This window comes from Nicotiana tabacum, chromosome 21 (assembly GCF_000715075.1).
Source record: "Nicotiana tabacum cultivar K326 chromosome 21, ASM71507v2, whole genome shotgun sequence".
Lineage (NCBI taxonomy): Eukaryota > Viridiplantae > Streptophyta > Magnoliopsida > Solanales > Solanaceae > Nicotiana > Nicotiana tabacum.
The window spans coordinates 58,386,475-58,404,755 of NC_134100.1; positions in this window are offsets into that span (position 1 = coordinate 58,386,475).

An 18,281-nucleotide genomic window follows, 5' to 3' on the forward strand; every position below is an offset into this window, starting at 1 on the left:
AGGTTATATGGTTTAACTGTTTCTAACCATTTTATTCCTAAGGTAATATTTTCATTTCCTTGGTAAATATTAAATTCTATTTCTACTGGGATTCCTCCAATAATTAGTTCCTTCTTTGTTATTTCTTCTGTTCCTACCAAATTTTTAGGTAATCCTGGGCATATTGTTTCTGTAGTTATTATTTCACTTTCTTTAACTAGTTCTTTAGTTATATAATTGTCTTCTTGTCCAGTATTTATCATTATTAGGTATTTTCTTTGATCTATTACTCCTGTTATATAATAGTTGTGTAACTCCGGTTCTTTTATTAATCTTTGTGGGTTTGTATATTCTAATCTTCTCGAGGTACTTGCTCTTGAAGATGTAGTTTGTGGGGATTCATAATTTATTCTTTTAGATGTGCTTAGTCTTTCTCTTACTATTTCTAAATCTCCTTCCATATCTATATCTTTGTAACTATAATCATTATTGTCTATGACTGATATTATACTATCAAATGGGTTTTCTATCTTTATTTTTTCAATCTTATTTCGTGCTGTTATTTTGTGATTGGTTGTTAATATATATAAATTTTTACATTTTGCTGTAAATATTTTACTTCCTGGTGCCAGCTCTATTCCTGACATTTTCCAGTACAATACTAGTGATTTATCTATATTAGCATCTTTTAATGCTACTGTATAGTTAGCACTAATTATAAATTTAAATTTTTGGTATATCAAATTTCCTTTTATTGCACAAATTATACTCTTTTCTATAGGTTGTACTATTCTATCATCTGCTAAATATATTTCTATTGGTGTATCTATCCCTTCTCTAAAACAGGCTTTTATAAGTATTTCTGTTCCTCCTAAGTGTATATATTTGATCGGATTTTTTGCTTTTATATTCTGAATTTCTTTATTTATTGTTCTTTTATTTATTATGGGTATTTTAGCTTTTCCTCTAGTATATTTACAATCTATTATATGTTCTTTTTGACTTATTACATAATATTCTTCTTTTTTAATTTTGAACCAGTTTTTTATTGTTGGTACTTCTAATATTTTACCGATGCTTAAATCTAAATCTTTTCCTTTTATTTTTTCAAAAATATCATTATCAAATATTACTTTTTGTTCACTTGATTCTTCATCCTTATATTCTTCTCTGCTTATTATTTGTATATCGTTTTCAGTCATTTTCCTCTATATCTGATAGTTCTTTTTCTGATTCTATTTCTGTTTCTAATTCAGGTTCTAATTCATAAATACTATCTTCACTATCTAATTCATAATCTATATAGTCTAGTTGCATGTATTCTTCATTATCAGTGTTAATTTCTGTTATTTGTTTCTTTTTAGGGTCTCTAGGTAATTTACAATCTTTGGCTAGGTGTCCTAATTTTCCACAATTGTAACAAGTACATTCGGATAATTTTTTCTTAATTCTATATGGTCTTTTTCTTTTGTAATCTTTTATATAATATCTTTTCCTCGGGTTTTTATACTTATATTTTAACTTATTTCTTCTATATTTTTTATATTTTCTTTTATAATTTTTCTTTTTATAATAATTATCTGTACATCCAAACTGGGGTGCAGTTTTAATTTTACAACATGTAAGGTTTTTTATCAGTGTTTTTTCCATTTTAATTTCTTCTTTATGTTTTTCACATAATTCTATAAACCAATTCTTTAAATATCTAATTCTAGCTCCTAAGGTATCTTCTAATCCTGCTTTTTCCCAATCTCTTATTATTTTAGAACTAAAAGGTTCTGGTAATTTTGTAAAGTATATTTTTCTGATTTCTTTTCCTTCTTCAACACTATATGTTCCTTTATAGTAATATTCTTTAAATGCACACGTATATTCGTCTATGTAACACATGTTACATATAGCTAGTTTGTTCATTAGATTTCTACTTACTGTTTTTTCCTTTTGTTGCTCTTCTATTTCTGTTGTCATACTACTAAATTCATTTCTTATAGCTAATTCATATTTTACTAATATGTCTATAGTTGTTGTAGCTGATTCACCATCGAATTTTTTATTACTTCTTAATGCTTTTATACTTTCATCATTTAGATTTTGTATCCATAATTTTACTGTTCCTATTATTGTCCTTTCTATATATCCTGGTGCTTCTGGAATTGGTATTTTATTATCTATTAATTGTTTTGATATATATCCTACCCATAGTTGTATTATTTTATTAACGTCTTCTACGCAATCTAAGTCCAAAAAGTTATATTGTTCATTTATTGTTTTTGGTGTCCATTTTCTGTTTAATCTTTTATCCCATAATACTTTACTTCTGTCACTTCGTTCATAATTATTATTGTAATATGTTGGTATTGTTTGTTTGTATTTTCTTTCTTTTGATGTACTTGGTTTTTCGCTTATATCTCCGGCATATATTTCTGGATTTATTACGTTATTTGTTTTAGTTATCAGTTCTGTATATCTTTCACTTATTTCTGAATCTTCTGAACTTTCTGTATTCTGTTCATTTTCATTATTAGTTTCATTTATTTCTTCAAGTTTTACTTCTATGTCCTCTTTTAATTTTTCCCTAAATTTTTCTATTTCTTCCTTCAATCTTTCTTCTTGCTCTAATTCTTTTTTCTTTTCTCTTTCTCTCTGTTTGTTTTCATATAATTCTTTTAATATTGCTAATTCTTTTTCTAGTTCCATTATCCGGGTGTTTTTGTTTTCTTCCACTTGCTGTAATTCTTTTTTAGCTTGTTGCCTAATTTTTTCAATTTCATTTTTCCTATCAATTTCTTCATTTTCTTTTATTATTCTTGTCATTGCTGTTAAACTATCTTCTAATCTTGCAGTTTCTTTTTCTAACATTAAATATATGTTTTCTCCTACTTTCTTATATCTTCTTCCTATATTTGAAGTTATTATTTTTATTTTTAATCCATCCAAATTTTCGTATGTTTTTTCGTCTACCGCAAATTCTTCTTTATTCATATTTTATGTTTAATCTTAAGAATTATAATTGATAATTGTTGGGTTTAATCTTTATTCATATATTTTATGCTCTGATACCATTTGTTGGGTCGGATTTAGCTCCGATTAGCTTTTGTTCATAAATCTTCATAAGTCTGAATATTCTTCTACCAAATCGTATGTATTTTGTGGGTCTTGTGGGTCTTCTACTTCTTTTTCGTATTTAAGTATTTTTTCCCAAATATCTATTTTTATGTCAGTAGGTTTTAATTCTTTGATAAAATATAGGACTAGTATTTTATATTTTTCTAGCATTTTTTTTTTTGTCATGTAAGTAGTTAATCTGTATTTTTCTATCATTCTTTAAAAGTGGTTCAGATTATATTTTTGTTTAATCTTTAGTGGATTTGTTGTATTTATGACTATTTTTATATTGTAAATATTTTATTGTAATATTCTGTTTGTAACGGTTTTATTTTTAATATTTCCGTTATGTCTTGTTGTATATTTATCAGAAGGTCTATATCCTTTGTTATTAAGTAAGTATTGATTGTTAATTTTAGTTGTTGTTCTAAAGCTTCTATTTTTTCCGTAATTTCTATCCAGTATGGTAAATATTCTTGATTTATCATGCTTAATCATAATATTCTCTTATTATAGATTCTAATTTTGATATTTCTATTTTACAATTTGTTATATATTCTACATATTCTATTTCTCCTGTTTCTATATATTCGTTTATATTAATTTTTTGGAGTTGGAATAATGTTATTAATTTGTTTATATTTAGTTTTTCTAGTTTATCCTTATTATGTAGTTCTTTTAATTGTTTTATATTATCTCTTATATGTTCTAAAAAGATTAGATCTTTAGATTCTTGATATAATTGCATATTTTGATGTAATCTATGTTCTTGTAATTCTATTATTTTTCGGGTTTCTGTTAGGTTCATCTAGTCTGAATATATATCCTCTGTAAGTATATCAAATTCAGATAGGCTTATTGTATTCTCTTCTTCTAAGTCAGATAATTCTGCTAAATCATACCATTGTTGGGTCATTAGTTCTAGTATTTCGTTCATAAGTAATTTGTCAAATATTATATTTTTGATATCATTATTTAGTGATCTAAGTATGTGTAAAATGGTTATTTTATATTCATCAGTGTTATCTAAGATGTAAGGATGATCCATTTTTGTTTGATGTTTTGGCTAAAAATATTCCTTTAATCTCTTCGTTTATCATGTTTATCGTCATCCTATAACAAGTTATAAGAACAATTCTTTTAGTCACTACCATGATTTTTTGCTTCAATCGTTTTACCCTAACAGCGCCTCAACTTTGGTTACTTCCCTACCACGGCTTTCTGCCTTACTGGTTTCACCCTTAGGATGGCATAGTCTGGGCTTAAACTACTCTCAGCATAATTATTCATGGCAAACTTACTAAAATTATTCTAAATAACAGTTATAACATGATAACAATTATGATAATCTAGAGATTTAAGGAATATATGTATTTAGCTATACATATTTAAAAAAAACTTACTTGATACTGTATATCGGGGATTTCTTCTTTCATAGGTTTGGATTGCTCCATAGATTAAAGATGTTAATTTATTTCACTGAATAGATTTTTTACAAGAGAGGTTACAAGAGAGTTTTTTCAGAAGGATGTGAAAGGGGTAAGGTAAGGTGTGTCCCTCTAAGCCTTAAGGGCTGTCTATTTATAACGGAAACTAATCCAAACATCGTCCTCCTAACTTTACACTTGGACGGTCTAAAATTAAAGTAAAAGACGCGTTCCCAACAGTTTTTCCACTAACAGTGGTAGTGATAAAGTGGGACTCACAACAACTTAAAAACTAAAAGACGGAAAATAATTTACATGAAGTCAAAAGTTGCTTTAATAATTACATAATTTTTTTCTTTATGTCATTTTCTGCTTCTTCTTGGGTCCTGCCGATCCTGCTAGCTGTCCTTTTTTTTTTGTCTTGTAGCTTTTGTTGTAAGATTCCTTTGTCTCTTTCTTGATATTTTGTTGCGTATCTTTTTAGTTTTCTTCTTCTTCAAATTTGATTTCTGGAACTATGTTTTTCTCTCCTTGACATTTCGAACATATGTGCTCTGAGTAGATTGGACTAATTTGTTTGCAGTATCTTGTCATTAAGTTTTGAGAAATAAATTCTCCTCTAATAGCTCTTGTAATGGGTGCTTCTTCTGGTTGGATTAATGTTTTAATCCATCTCCGTATCTCTTCCATGTCGTTTTCCCTTAGGTTTTTTGAATGGGTGTAGATCATCGTGTGTTCTCGGGATTGGTATCCCCAAATAGGTTTTTCTTCTACATAATTGTTGACTAGTTCACTTAGAATGGTTGATAGTCCTATAATTCTTTTGTTTGAGTAGAATGCTGGTATATCAGGTTTGGGTATTTCTGGTTGTATTTGTACATTTTCTGGGATAATCATTTCTCTAGTTAGTCCTAATTTAATAACTTGGATTATTGGTTTTATCTCGTTATAGAGTATCTCTGCTGGTGCTACATAAAATTTTATATAAAATAGGTCTCCTTTGGTGATTCTCTTGTAGGTAGTAAAGGCACTATATAGCTCTGGTATTGTAGCTATTTCTTGTCCGGTTTGTGTGTACACTGTACTTAATAGTCCGTAATTGTAACATGTTTTAACTAAATTTGCATTCGTCCCTGGTTGGGCAATCAGTCGGTTGTATCCTTGTAATGGTTGTGTTATATAGTCTGTTTTTGGGTTTTGGGTTGTTTTTGATCTCGGATTTAGGTTTAAAAAGGTTTGAATCTTGTGGATATTTTGTATATAGTTGTTGGTAATATAATCGTAGGTTTGTTTTTCCTGGTTTAAGCTTTCTCTATAGCTAGTTGTTTGTGGTGATGGTGTCAAAGGATTTTGGGATTTTGGGGTATATGGCTTGTTGAACATGGCGTTCATATTTGTATTTGTATGTTTTCCTTTTCCTATTGTTGATGTTGATGTACCTGCAGCTGTATGTAAAATAGTGTTAGTTTGTAGGTTTTGGGTTTTTAGGTGTTTCCCAACGTCACCTCCTAGGTCCGCATGTTTTGAGCCATGCTGCTGGCTTAGTTCCACATGTTTTGAGCCATGCTGCTGGCTTAGGTTTTTTGCTTCTATAATCTGCAACCTCTTTTCTACTTCCGTCATTTGTAGTGATAGTGTAGTAAGTATTGAAAATAGGTCTTGTGTAGTTTCTTCTTCATTTGTTTGTGTACTTTTGTCTTGATAAGTAATCTGCAATCACATTCTTGTCAGTAGGAATTATTTCTATTGTAAATGTGAAATTTAGTATATTTAATACGAGTCTTCGTATTTCTTTTGTTGTAACTGAGTCTTGTACCTTTTTGGTTATCCACCATTTAACTTGTGTGTTATCTGTTCTAACAATAAATTTGTTATATACTATATATGGTTCAAACGATAATAAACACTTATATAAAGCTAATAATTCTTTTCTATTTATTTCCCATTTTAACTGTGGTTCCGTAAATGATCCTGAATAATATCTACAGTGATGTTCTATTTTTTCATCCTTATATTTGTATTTAAGTACTCCTCCATAACTATGGTTACTTGAGTCTGTCTCTACTATATATATAAATTCTCTATTTTCATCTGGAAAATATAGTTTTGGTAATTTTTTACACATATCTTTTATTTTTTGTATATATGTTTTGTCTTTTTCATCAAAGTGATATTCTATATCTTTCTTTAATTTTTTCTGTAAAGGTTTTAAATTTTCTGCCAATTTAGGTATATATTCTCTAACTTGGTTAACTAATCCTAAGAATGATTGTAATTTCTTTTTTGTATCTAGGGTTTCATTTAAATTTATTATTTTTTGTACTATATGTGTTTGCATTTTAATTCCATTTTTATCTATTTGAATTCCTAAGAATTCTACCTGATTTTTAAGTATTTCTGCCTTATTTTTACTAAGGCTAATTCCTGAGGATTCTATTATATGTATGAATTTTTCTAATAATTTTATATGTTGTTCTTGTGTCCTTGAGTATAGTAGTATATCGTCTATGTAGATTATACAGTTTTCTAATTGATTAAAATAGCTATCCATAAAATGTTGGTATCTTCCTGGTGCATTTTTATATCCAAATGGTAAAACGTTCCATTCATAAAATCCTTGTGGTACTGTAAAAGCTGTTAATTTTTTAGATTCTTCTTCTAATTTTAGGTGATAAAATCCTGATTTACAATCGAATTTACTGAAGTAATTATATCCTTGTACTTGCCTCATTTTTAATATTTTATTTGGTATCGGGTAATTATATATTTTTGTTTTTGCATTTAAATTCCTATAATCTATTACCATTCTACTTTTACCTCTTTTTTGCTCATTATGTTTATTTACTATAAATGCTGGGCTATTATGTTTACTATTACTTTCCTGTATATAATTATTTTTTAATAGTTCTTTTATATGCATTTTGAATTCTTCTAGATCATTAAAATTATATTTTAATGGTTTCTGTATTATTATACTATTTTCATCTATTAATTCTATTTTTACTTTCGTTTTGTGTTTATCCCATCCTTGAAGGGGATTTTCATTATATAATGATTCTAATTTGTCTTGAATTATTTTTATCTTATTTATAGCAAATATTATTAATTCTATTTGTTGCTCATTTATTTTTTCATTTTCTAATTTTTGGGTTACCTTTTCACTTCCTTTAATCCACGGTGTTGTTTTTCTTATTTTATTTCTTACTCTTTTTGCTCCTATTTTTTGTTTGCATGGTGTAGTAAACCACCAATGAGTTTTTGTTATTATATGTGGGTATAATTTATCTAAAAAGGGCATTCCTATTAATATATCTTTATTTGTAAATTCATAACTATATATTTCATCCATAGTTAGTATTTTATCCCATATTTGTATTTTTATATTTTTTGCTTTTTGCGTTATCAAGCTCCCTTCATTGTTAAATCCTGTTACCACAATAGGTGTTAATAATTTTTCCCATTTATCTTCAGGTAAACAGTTATGTCTGCATACATTTACTCCTGCTCCTGTATCTATCATGGGTGTATAATATCTGCTGTAATATCCTTCTATTATTATTTTTGCTAGTATATATATTTTTGTCATGTTAAGGTTCTTTCAATTGTTATTTTCTTATTTTTATATGTTATTATAAGATGTCTATCTCTTAGGTTATATGGTTTAACTGTTTCTAACCATTTTATTCCTAAGGTAATATTTTCATTTCCTTGGTAAATATTAAATTCTATTTCTACTGGGATTCCTCCAATAATTAGTTCCTTCTTTGTTATTTCTTCTGTTCCTACCAAATTTTTAGGTAATCCTAGGCATATTGTTTCTGTAGTTATTATTTCACTTTCTTTAACTAGTTCTTTAGTTATATAATTGTCTTCTTGTCCAGTATTTATCATTATTAGGTATTTTCTTTGATCTATTACTCCTGTTATATAATAGTTGTGTAACTCCGGTTCTTTTATTAATCTTTGTGGGTTTGTATATTCTAATCTTCTCGAGGTACTTGCTCTTGAAGATGTAGTTTGTGGGGATTCATAATTTATTCTTTTAGATGTGCTTAGTCTTTCTCTTACTATTTCTAAATCTCCTTCCATATCTATATCTTTGTAACTATAATCATTATTCTCTATGACTGATATTATACTATCAAATGAGTTTTCTATCTTTATTTTTTCAATCTTATTTCGTGCTGTTATTTTGTGATTGGTTGTTAATATATATAAATTTTTACATTTTGCTGTAAATATTTTACTTCCTGGTGCCAGCTCTATTCCTGACATTTTCCAGTACAATACTAGTGATTTATCTATATTAGCATCTTTTAATGCTACTGTATAGTTAGCACTAATTATAAATTTAAATTTTTGGTATATCAAATTTCCTTTTATTGCACAAATTATACTCTTTTCTATAGGTTGTACTATTCTATCATCTGCTAAATATATTTCTATTGGTGTATCTATCCCTTCTCTAAAACAGGCTTTTATAAGTATTTCTGTTCCTCCTAAGTGTACATATTTGATCGGATTTTTTGCTTTTATATTCTGAATTTCTTTATTTATTGTTCTTTTATTTATTATGGGTATTTTAGCTTTTCCTCTAGTATATTTACAATCTATTATATGTTCTTTTTGACTTATTACATAATATTCTTCTTTTTTAATTTTGAACCAGTTTTTTATTGTTGGTACTTCTAATATTTTACCGATGCTTAAATCTAAATCTTTTCCTTTTATTTTTTCAAAAATATCATTATCAAATATTACTTTTTGTTCACTTGATTCTTCATCCTTATATTCTTCTCTGCTTATTATTTGTATATCGTTTTCAGTCATTTTCCTCTATATCTGATAGTTCTTTTTCTGATTCTATTTCTGTTTCTAATTCAGGTTCTAATTCATAAATACTATCTTCACTATCTAATTCATAATCTATATAGTCTAGTTGCATGTATTCTTCATTATCAGTGTTAATTTCTGTTATTTGTTTCTTTTTAGGGTCTCTAGGTAATTTACAATCTTTGGCTAGGTGTCCTAATTTTCCACAATTGTAACAAGTACATTCGGATAATTTTTTCTTAATTCTATATGGTCTTTTTCTTTTGTAATCTTTTATATAATATCTTTTCCTCGGGTTTTTATACTTATATTTTAACTTATTTCTTCTATATTTTTTATATTTTCTTTTATAATTTTTCTTTTTATAATAATTATCTGTACATCCAAACTGGGGTGCAGTTTTAATTTTACAACATGTAAGGTTTTTTATCAGTGTTTTTTCCATTTTAATTTCTTCTTTATGTTTTTCACATAATTCTATAAACCAATTCTTTAAATATCTAATTCTAGCTCCTAAGGTATCTTCTAATCCTGCTTTTTCCCAATCTCTTATTATTTTAGAACTAAAAGGTTCTGGTAATTTTGTAAAGTATATTTTTCTGATTTCTTTTCCTTCTTCAACACTATATGTTCCTTTATAGTAATATTCTTTAAATGCACACGTATATTCGTCTATGTAACACATGTTACATATAGCTAGTTTGTTCATTAGATTTCTACTTACTGTTTTTTCCTTTTGTTGCTCTTCTATTTCTGTTGTCATACTACTAAATTCATTTCTTATAGCTAATTCATATTTTACTAATATGTCTATAGTTGTTGTAGCTGATTCACCATCGAATTTTTTATTACTTCTTAATGCTTTTATACTTTCATCATTTAGATTTTGTATCCATAATTTTACTGTTCCTATTATTGTCCTTTCTATATATCCTGGTGCTTCTGGAATTGGTATTTTATTATCTATTAATTGTTTTGATATATATCCTACCCATAGTTGTATTATTTTATTAACGTCTTCTACGCAATCTAAGTCCAAAAAGTTATATTGTTCATTTATTGTTTTTGGTGTCCATTTTCTGTTTAATCTTTTATCCCATAATACTTTACTTCTGTCACTTCGTTCATAATTATTATTGTAATATGTTGGTATTGTTTGTTTGTATTTTCTTTCTTTTGATGTACTTGGTTTTTCGCTTATATCTCCGGCATATATTTCTGGATTTATTACGTTATTTGTTTTAGTTATCAGTTCTGTATATCTTTCACTTATTTCTGAATCTTCTGAACTTTCTGTATTCTGTTCATTTTCATTATTAGTTTCATTTATTTCTTCAAGTTTTACTTCTATGTCCTCTTTTAATTTTTCCCTAAATTTTTCTATTTCTTCCTTCAATCTTTCTTCTTGCTCTAATTCTTTTTTCTTTTCTCTTTCTCTCTGTTTGTTTTCATATAATTCTTTTAATATTGCTAATTCTTTTTCTAGTTCCATTATCCGGGTGTTTTTGTTTTCTTCCACTTGCTGTAATTCTTTTTTAGCTTGTTGCCTAATTTTTTCAATTTCATTTTTCCTATCAATTTCTTCATTTTCTTTTATTATTCTTGTCATTGCTGTTAAACTATCTTCTAATCTTGCAGTTTCTTTTTCTAACATTAAATATATGTTTTCTCCTACTTTCTTATATCTTCTTCCTATATTTGAAGTTATTATTTTTATTTTTAATCCATCCAAATTTTCGTATGTTTTTTCGTCTACCGCAAATTCTTCTTTATTCATATTTTATGTTTAATCTTAAGAATTATAATTGATAATTGTTGGGTTTAATCTTTATTCATATATTTTATGCTCTGATACCATTTGTTGGGTCGGATTTAGCTCCGATTAGCTTTTGTTCATAAATCTTCATAAGTCTGAATATTCTTCTACCAAATCGTATGTATTTTGTGGGTCTTGTGGGTCTTCTACTTCTTTTTCGTATTTAAGTATTTTTTCCCAAATATCTATTTTTATGTCAGTAGGTTTTAATTCTTTGATAAAATATAGGACTAGTATTTTATATTTTTCTAGCATTTTTTTTTTGTCATGTAAGTAGTTATTCTGTATTTTTCTATCATTCTTAATCATGAATACTTAAATTATTAGTAAGATATAAAATAAAAGATGACAATATCAAGCCGAACCATAAAAAAACCACTAAAGTATCCCAAAACTCGGTGTCACGAGTGAATGAGCATTTACTAAGGAGTACAATAATAATACAACATCTGTCTGGAATATAAAATAGACAGGATAAGTTAAATAAATAAGATGGAGACTCTGAGAGATGCGTTGCGTAGCATAGAATAGAACTCACAATAAAGTCCCATCAGCAACTGCACCTACGCACCAAGATGAGCATCAAAGGAACCTGTCTGATCCTTTACATTTAGTGCAGAAGTGTAGCATGAGTACGTAAATCAACGTGTACCCAATAAGTATCTAGCCTAACCCCGGAGAAGTAGTGACGAGGGGTCGACATCGACACTTACTAGTGGTCTAATAAATAAGATGCAAGAACCATAAGCAGGCATGAAATACAACAGGATCAATAGAAAAGAAACAGTAACCAACATGATCTTTTAATGAAATATCAATTGCCATCTCAACATATAAGAATCGTCAAATAAATATCCGATCTCCAGTCACAAGGGAATATCATCTAATTTCCAAGTCCCCAACCAAGAGGGTAATCTCGTGGGTATTCGGACTCCTAGCGATTATACGCACGAATTATGCCGAGGTCATTCGGCCCGATCCATATAGTCGTGCACATACACTGTCGAGGTCATACGGCCCAATCCATGGATGCATCTCATATATACATATAGTGCAGGAGGCATTCGTCCTGATCCCCGAGAAGAGAAGAAACTTATCGAACTACGGGCTATGTGGTTGAAATATATAATGGGAACATAAAGTAATCATGACTTTTTACCAATTTTTGCATATCTTGCCGACAACTCAAGGTAATGAGATTCGATCTAACATGATCTCTAATCACATTTCATTTATAAGTCTTAGGTAATTAAACTAACAAGTTGAATTCAGATAATACAAATGTTGCATGAAAAAGTCTTAAGTCAACCCGGACATAAAAATAATATTAGCTACATACGGACTCTCGTCACCTCGTGTGTATGTATCCCCCCCCCCCACAACAAGTAGCACATATCAAATACATCACCTAGGGGGTAGTTTTACCCCTCACAAGGTTAGACAGGAGACTTACCTCACTCTGAAGTTCCATAACTGGCTCCAACGCCTCTCTAACACCTCAAATGGATGCCCATCAATCTGAAACTAGTCAATTAACGTGCAAATCAATCAAAATATACTCCAATGCTTATAATTAAACAATCTATAGCAATCCTCCATTCCGCTCGAAAAGTCAACAAAGTCAACATGCGGGTCAACGTGCTCGGATTCCGAAAATTCTTGAAGATAATCATTACCCATAATACCACGAACTCAAATATATAATTTACTCCTAATTCCATGTCCAATTTCGTGGTCAAAAATCCAAAAATATAAATTCTAGGTTTTCTTCAAAATCTCACAATTTCCACCAATTTCCATGTTCAAATCCATGTATAATTCATGTATTTAACTCAAAATGTGAAGAAATCACTTACCTAGTGATGGATGATGAAAAAGCTCCTTCAAAAACACCCCAAGCTCGGCTCCCATAGAAGATTTGAGATAAAATGAGCCAAAACCTATTTTTGCAATCTTATACACTGCCCAGATGACCTTCATCGCGAACGCGAAAATTCCCTCGCGTTCGCGAAAAACAACCAGTTTCTGCTCCCAAACTCCTCTACGCGAACGCGAGAAAGGGCACGCGAATGCGAAGCTTTACCAACCTGCCCATCGTGAATGCGTCTTACCTTCCGCGAATGAAAAAACCAAGTCAGCCAACATGCCAGCTTCTTCATCGCGAATGCGGAGACTTGCCCAACAAACCTTTGCGAACGTGGAGCACAAAAATCCCAGCAGCCAAAATCCTTCTTCGCGAATGCAATAACCCCTACGCATTCGCGATGAACAACAACAGAACTAGCAACAATAGCAACAAAGCATGGAGAAATAATCTGAAACCACCCCGGAACTCACCCGGGGCTCCCGGGACCCCGTCCGATTACAACAATAAGTCCCAATACCTTATCCAAACTTATCCAAAGGCTTAAAATGCCACAAATAACATCAAAATCATGAATCGGCGATCAAAATCCTTCTTTCAACTTTCAAACATTGAAACTTCGACGAACGCTTCCGAATCACTGTTAAACATCTCAGAATGACACCAAACTTTATGCACAAGTCACAAAATCACGATACGAACCTATTCTAAGGCTCGAAACCCCAAACGGACATCGATAACACCAAAGTTCACTTCAAATCAAACTTAGGAAATTCTTAAACTTTCAAAATGCCAACTTTCCATAATAAGCACTGAAATTCTCCCGAATCACCTGATACTCAACCCGAACATACGCCCAAGTCCAAATTCATCGTACGAACCTATTGGAACCTTCAGATTCCGATTCCGAGGTTGTTTAATCAAAAGTCAGACCTTGGTCAACTCTTCCAACTTAAAGCTTCCGAATTGAGAATTTCCTTCCGAATCAACTCCGAACTTCCAAAAAATTAATTCCGACCACACGTGCAAGTCATAAAACATGAAAGTGAAGCTACTCAAGGCCTCAAATTGTCGAACTACGCGCTAGATCTCAAAACGACCGGTTGGGTCGTTACATTCTCCCTCACTTAAACATATGTTAGTCCTCGAATGTGCCAAGAACTACTCCAGAGTTGCCCAAAATTATTGTTTAACACCTCGTGCACTTACCCGTGCCACCATAACCCATGTGGGCACACTCGCTCGAGCCCGACCAAAGATCTTTCCTCCTACCTTAGCCCACAACGAGCCAAATTCCAACATCCGGAATTCTCTATGAGACCTGATTCTAACATACGAACACCGTATCAATCTCAACCAACTATACCAAATATGATCATGCACCTATGCTAAAACCACACCATACACCGCATAATTCGTATGCCTATAATAACATCCTCCAACCATAGAAGCTGCAAATTCACTGACCTGTTACACGTAGTATACCCCTTAACATGCAAAAGCCCTGATCTAACCCTCGTGATACCGCAATAATGAAAGCGACCTGTAAAAGCTCATAATCGCCTGCCAAATCAATAAATCATGGAATCTCTCCTCTTGACAATAACCACTGCCTCATTCTGAACTAAACGGTCAAATGTTCTCTTCAGTATGCCTTACATAAATCCGATCGCACTGATCTCAGATCCAATAACCTCGTCTCACCAAGTACAAGCTACTCGGGCAATAAGCCACCTCAAACACCGTATAAAATCTCATGTGACGCCATCAATGCGCCAATAAGCTACAACTCGAATATCACCCATAAGAACTCTGGCAAAGAACTATTCAGCCCGCGTAATGTATAATTCGGCCAAACGGATGCTATGAACCTATCTCAGATATGAGAAACAAGGCACACAAAATAAGCATAAGGAACCATACTCAACATCTCACTGTTGCAGCGTGCAACCTGATCCACACATGATACTGTTACGGCGTGCAACCCGATCCAAATATGATACTTGTGGCGGCGTGCCACCCGATCCATACATAACCATCAATAAGGAAGTACCTACCGAGCCAAACTGCTCCTACCTACGAAATGCCCGAATATCAGCCACAAGCATGCCAAGTGCATAAACACAACCCTGGGGAGACGGATAGCGCCATGCCCTACAAAAGCCAAGCTCGACTAAGGTGCACCAAACAACCGACATCTTGAAAGCCATCTCGCTCATATAATACCACACGCTACGCCGGATCACCACACACGCGCGAATAATCAAGTCCCTCACAACACATATAGCATAAAAAAGAGTAGCACCTGAAATAGATGACGCTAGGAATATTATCCACTACGCCCGAAGAATCATCTATAAGCAATGATATGTTGAATGAACATATCCGACTTGATGTAGAGCATGCATTCACATTAGATCTACCAACGGACCTCAAGACAATTCCGATCATCCCATACTAGGACAATAACCTTTCAAGGATCCACAATGACCTTATTCATGACACACACAATCAATCGTCAAATTGGGAACAATTCCCACAGTCCGCAACCAAAGGAACAGAGCGCCTCCCAGTCATAACTTCTCCCACTAGCGACAGTACCAAAATCTCCATACCTGATCTCAATCTCTAACAATCAAATGACTAACACGTCACACTCATACGATCTTCCCGTGGGATGTACTCCCACAACCTTCTGCACCGGGTAGATAAATCAGAACATCAATGGCTATTGACCATGATATTTCTATAGTACTAGCCAAGAATCCGCATTCCAATACCCAACACTCCTACCACAAAACAGACCATCCTCAGGCTTACTCTGAACTTTTGAAATCCTCACGTGCTTCTCCAAGCTCGTGACATTCTTATCAATATCGAACCGCAACCTTGATCCTCAACTTCCAATTTCTATACCGCTCGCTGCACCTATCATGCCGCCACACAAGAGTACAAGATATCCATCATAACTCTTGAACCACCAATAGAATAAATACTTTATTGGATAGAACCCCTTTCACTCAACTTATTTCAGAAGAACAATTGCAGCACGTAACCGAATTCCCATAACTGTAGAAAATGTAAACCTCAAATCGTAGTCTAATCGTCATAACTCTTCCGGGATCCATTTAAACATAACAAGGCTATGAATCAAATACCTCCAAATAAATCAAATTACGGTGGTTGTCAATCCCGCACGTTCAGCCACGAATCACTTGTATAGCTTAACACACCGAAGGAACCGGTCATTCCCACAACCATGCTAATTCAAACCATTATTAACTAACTCAACTTCTTTCAATTTACTCTTGACTTGACTTTGGAATAATAGTCCTATTCGAACACTTAACGGACCTCAAACAACACTCATTCTGAGTGACTCAAATCACGAGACAACATCGTCTCGATACCCATAAGCCATCTCATACCCTCCGCATGCACTCAATAGTATCATCAACTGATACACCCATTCTGGAAGACCTTCTGCAAATTTGCAGTTGTTTCTCCCATTTCTCTAATGCTGCACTATAGACCCGGTGAGAACATAGAAATTCCCCAAGTATTCTTCACATTCTGCTGCAAAACCCAATCCTCAGCCACATAACGAACCCCAAATCCTTAGACACAGCACTTTAATTCTTGAACCTACTAGAACCATTGTTGAGAGTTACACACTCTGACCTGGTCCTGAATATAACCAAACTCTAGTGCTCTGCTAGCACATGAACATTCCTGGAGAAGCAACCAGATGAATTCTTTTCCTTGTACATCACAGCCACAAGAAGCATAAACTCTGAGTCATCCAAAAATCTGCATATGAATCAATAAGACGAAATATAGCGCACATTCATCAAGTCCTTTGCCCGAATTACCCTTGATGTTTTCTTTCCTTAGTCATAACTAATCTACCAATATACCGATAACCTGATATTGCCAAGGCACAGAACCGCGTGACCCAATTGTAGATGGAGGGCTCCCTCACTTAGCTTCAAGCCACAATTACATAAATCCATAATTCACAATGACTCCTCCTCCTCGGTTACCATGATTTTGCACCGTCGCTCCGCCAAATTCCTTGCAATCTCTTGTTAAACTTGCATAAAATAACTCGAATAATCATATCCAAATGCACACTCGACCTCCTGACTGCTACACCATCTTATTCAATCGATCCCAGCTCACATTGTAGTACATACTTCATGTTGGACAGAAAATAAAGTTCTTCAGAGGACCTTTACTAAGAATCATGCAACTCCAAAAACCTCACAAGAGATAGACCACCTATGTAACCCCATATCGATATCTTCCAACGATATTTCCCTGATTACAGCCATCACAAAATCAGTTAATCCTCAAGAGCCCACGCCCGCCCACCAGTCGAAAGCGCCCGCTCATTCCTATCAACATCACATGAAGGTCCAGTGATGCATCCAAAACTCAAAGTCATATTATATCCCAAGCAAACTCTTTCCGTCATATTCAAACTTTCGAAGCACAAAGCTTCCATATCGAACGAAATATACAGACTTAGTCCCTTGTTCACCATGACCATAATTATGCCAAGCTTTTTGGAAGCATGTGGCCATCCTACCACGAAATCCATATGATACGCTAACATTCCCACTCTGAGTTAACCATCTTCCAAAGCGAACTTCTCAACCTCTATGGAACACCTCCCACCATGTCATTCCTTATCCTTCGCTGCCCAAATACTGCCTCCAATCATAATCCATCTCTGTAGCACCCGAACTAATAAATTGCTACCAATTCCAAGCCTCCATAAAGATCATCTCCCTCAAGCCATCAATATTAGAAACACTAATTTGACTCTGAAGCCGCCATACACCGCCACCCCAAATAACCACTGCTTAGGCACCATTCCACAACATTCTGTCCCGAAGAAAAATCAAAGGAGACCATAACATCGATGAGCATTAATGCGTTCCAACAAGGACGGCGACACCACACCCCAATGAAAATTCCACCACGTTCGAAAATATCAAGTCTCGCTACTCCGTTAACTAAGGCCTTATCATCCATAGTCCAATTCATTTTCCTCCACTAGAATTAAATGTCGAACCTCTAAACCATGAACCGAGAAATCCTCTTTTAGAGTCATTCACTGCTGCAACACATGAATAAATACCCAACTATTTACACCAACACTGCACGATAACAACTCATGGACATCATAATACACTATGCATAGACTCAAAACCATAGGCAACACTAGCACTGGGCTGAAACGACAGAGCAC